Source organism: Medicago sativa, chromosome 6, assembly GCF_051527215.1.
Source record: "Medicago sativa cultivar Bolivia chromosome 6, Bolivia_mono, whole genome shotgun sequence".
Taxonomy (NCBI): Eukaryota; Viridiplantae; Streptophyta; class Magnoliopsida; order Fabales; family Fabaceae; genus Medicago; species Medicago sativa.
In genome coordinates, this window is record NC_140754.1 from 51,748,578 (window position 1) to 51,752,785 (window position 4,208).

General features: G+C 45.7%; 1 pseudogene; it reads left to right on the forward strand.

Annotated features, from left to right (window-relative positions):
* Nucleotides 1-1,142: 1,142 nt before the first annotated feature.
* Nucleotides 1,143-3,994, forward strand: LOC146915548 (uncharacterized; annotated as a pseudogene).
* Nucleotides 3,995-4,208: the final 214 nt, after the last annotated feature.

A 4,208-nucleotide genomic window follows, 5' to 3' on the forward strand; every position in this document is an offset into this window, starting at 1 on the left:
TCACAGCAGATTATGGCTCTCACTCCTAGCGAAGTGGTTTGGCTCACTCCCGCCGCTAAGGTTAAAGAAATTATCATCGGTGGTGGAAAGTTTCTTAATGTACCTCTTCTTGGTACCCGGGGTGGAATCAACTATAACCTGGTGCTCGCCTTGCGACAATTTGGTTTCCCAATGAAAGAGAAGCCCATCTATCTTGCTACATCTCCTTATTTCTTCCATTACTCCAATGCTCCTACAGGAATAAGAGAAGATTTCAAAGAGGCTTGGTTCAAGATTCGGAAGAAAGATGTGAAGCATATGGGTGTGAGATCCGGTATTGCTCATGAGGCCTATACCCAATGGGTAATAAACCAGGCTGAGAAGATTGGCATGCCTTATCCCGCCATGAGATATGTGTCCGCATCTATTCCATCCTTGCCTTTGCCTCTACCTCTACCTACTCAAGAGATGTATCAGGAACATCTAGCTATGGAGAGCCGAGCGAAGCATCAGTGGAAGGCCAGATACTATGATGCTGAGAATTTGATCATGACTTTGGATGGAAAAGATGAGCAAAAGACTCATGAGGTTTCGATGTTGAAGAGGGAGTTGGCCAAGGCTAGAAAAGAAATTGAAGAAAAGGATGAGTTGCTTATGAGGGATTCCAAGAGGGCTAGGGGTGCCCGTGACTTCTATACCCGATATTGCAGCTACGAGTCCGAATCTGAGCCTGAGGATGATCCTTCTACTTCTTATGCTTGAGGATTCCCGTTTTCTTGTCGGTGTTTCCAGTTGTTGTTTATGTTGTTTACATTTCAAAGTCTATCCCTTTGCTTGGCATTTCAAAAGGAATCATCCTGTAAAACTATATGTTGGTTGTTTTTTTACCCGTTTATGTTAAATGTTGTGTAGTAATGTTTACAAAAGTCCTAATTTGTCTAAAAAAACCCTTCGATAGCACAAAAAGAGTCTTTTTTTTTGCATATGCATCTGTACATATCATGCATCATATGCATCATACATTGGTCACAAAAAAAAACACAAAACATCCCTCGTGCTCATTACCTCCTGGTTCTTCTGCCGCAGTCTGAAAGGTGGCTCGTGCTCGTAAGGTTTACCAACCGACCATAGTTCATCAAACCAGATTATATAGAAGGAGACACATGGCTAATTTCGAAGAAGAGAATGCTCAGCTCCGTGCCGAATTGGCTGCTATGAAAGAAGACTTGGCCAAGGCGCATGACACTATGTCTACCTTGCTGGCTGCACAAGAACAACCACGTCCGTTCCGGCTACTACTGAAATGATTCCATCCATCCCATTGTCCACGGCAGCTTCTGATGCTCGTTTTGTTATGCCCAATGGGCGCCCTTATGGACTCTCAGCTTTCTATGCTCCCAATACTGCAGCCGGTATTTCTGGTATTGCCAATCAAGGACAGATTCCTGCAACAACTTTTGCTTCTGCAGATACCTCTGTCCCTCAAGTGACTACTGTTGTTACCGATCCTGTTGTGCACACTGTGTGTCAGGTGATCGATGTTGACACTCCGCGTGGACAGGACCCTGTAGGCTATGAGAGAACAGTTATGAGAGCTAGCTGGAGAGCTCCGTGAGGTCAAAGCTAACCGTGGGAACAGTATTTCTTCTAAGGCCCGTGATCTATGCCTGGTATCCCAGTTTGAGGTTCCTAAGAAGTTCAAAGTACCAGATTTCGAAAAATACAATGGGTTTTCTTGTCCACATAGCCACGTCATTCGATACGTCCGAAAGATGGCCAACTATGCAGATAATGATGCACTGATGATCTATTGCTTCCAGGACAGTCTGACGGAAGATGCGGCAGACTGGTACACTAGCTTGAGCAAAGATAATATCCATACTTTTGAGGAACTCGCTGCTGCTTTTGAAAATCACTATGGGTTTAACACCCGCTTAAAGCCGAATAGGGATTCTCTTAAGTCTTTGTCTTAGAAGACAGACGAAACTTTCTGTGAATATGCTCAAAGATGGAGAGGGGCAGCTGCCCGTATTTCTCCTTCGCTCGATGAGGAAGAACTGACACAGACATTCCTGAAAACTTTGAAGAAGGAATATGTTGAAAGAATGATTGTCTCTGCACCAAATAACTTCTCCGATATGGTTACCATGGGGACTCGTCTAGAGGATGCTGTCAGAGAAGGCATCATTATTCTCGAAAAAGGTAAGTCCTCAGCTAGTGCGCCAAAGAAGTATGGTAACGACCACCATAAGAAAAAGGAATCCGAGGTAGGGATGGTGTCCGGTAACCAGTCTACAGCTGCTGTCGCTCCTATTAATGCTGCTCAGTTATCTCTACCCTACCAATACATGCAGTACTCTCAACATCCTTTCTTCCCACCATTCTACCAGCAATACCCTCTGCCACCGGGTCGACCACCAGCGCCCTTCAATGCCATTGCTCAGCAAGTACAACAACAGCCTCCTGCTCAACAGCAACAGCCGCAACAACAGGGCCCTCGGCCCAAGCCTTATTTTCCACCGATACCAATGCGGTATGCTGATCTGCTCCCAACCCTACTTGCTAAAGGACATTGCGCCACCAGACCAGGCAAGCCTCCACCCACGCCATTGCCTCCCAAGTTCGGACAGGATCTCCAATGTGAATTCTATCAGGGCGCTCAAGGCCACGATGTTGAAGGGTGCTATGCTTTGAAGTATGTTGTAAAGGATCTAATGGACAGAGGACAGTTGACTTTTGAAAATAGTGTTCCACACGTTCTTGACAATCCACTTCCAAACCATGTAGCTGTTAACATGATTGAGGCCTTTGAAGGAGTCTGTGCTTTTGATAAAATTGAAACATCTCGGGTTCCTCGAGAAGCTCCCGCTTTAGATGTCCGTAATGTTGCTACTCCTTTGGTGCCGCTACATGTCAAGCTTTGCCAAGCTTCCTTGTTTAATCATGCTTCCTGTTCAGAGTGTCTCCAGAATCCTATGGGTTGTTGTACAGTGCAAGGTGACATACACAGTCTAATGGACAACAAGCACTTGGTTGCCAGCGACGTTTGCATGATTGTGCTAGTGTTTCATGATTTCCCTGCCAAGAGTGTACCTCAGACAAGGAATGTCGAACCCTTGGTGATCAGACTATCTGGTCCGGTCCCTTATGCCTCTACCAAAACCATCCCTTACAAATATGATGCAACTATGATTGAGAATGGAATAGAGGTGCCTCTGGTATCTCCAGATGCCGTTAGTAACATTGCTGAAGAAACTACAACCCTGAGGAATGGAAGGGTCCGTCCGCCCTTGTTCCAAAAGAAGGGTGTTACACCTGCTGCTGCAGTAATTCCACCAGTTGCTCCTCCTGTTGACAAAGGTGACAGCCCATCGGGCCAGTCTATTGAAGAATCCAATATGGATGAGATTTTGAGGCTTATTAAAAAGAGCGATTATAAGATCGTAGACCAGCTGCTGCAAACTCCGTCAAAAATATCCATCTTGTCTTTGCTCCTGAGCTCAGAAGCCCACAGGAAAGTGTTGATGAAAGTGCTGGAATAGGCCTATGTTGATCACTAGGTCTCCGTGGATCAGTTCGATGGAATAGCGGGTAACATTATGGCTTGTAATAACTTGTGGTTTGGTGACGATGAACTCCCCGAAGCAGGGAAATACCACAACTTGGCTTTGCATATCTCAGTGGATTGTAAGTATGACATGATATCCAATGTGTTGGTGGACACTGGATCATCCTTAAACGTAATTCCCAAGTCTACACTGAGACAGTTGAGCCATCACGAGATTTCTTTGAGGGAAAGCAGTTATTTGGTTAAGGCTTTTGACGGATCTCGTAAGAATGTTCTTGGAGAGGTAGATCTGCCAATTACCATTTGGTCCGGAGACGTTCCGGGTCACTTTCCAAATCATGGACATCAACGCATCTTACAGTTGCCTCCTCGGAAGACCGTGGATTCACGATGTTGGGCAGTGACTTCCACTCTGCATCAAAAGCTGAAGTTTATGAGGAATGGTAGGCTTGTCACTGTACATGGTGAAGAAGCGTATCTGGTTAGCCAAGTGTCATCTTTCTCTTGTGTTGAAGCAGGGTCAGCTGAAGGGATGTCATTTCAGGGCTTGACTATTGAAGGCACGGAGCCTCGGAGAGCTAGTGCTGCTATGGCTTCATTGAAAGATGCCCAGAAAGCTGTTCAAGAAGGGCAAGCTGCTGGCTGGGGCAAAGTGATACAG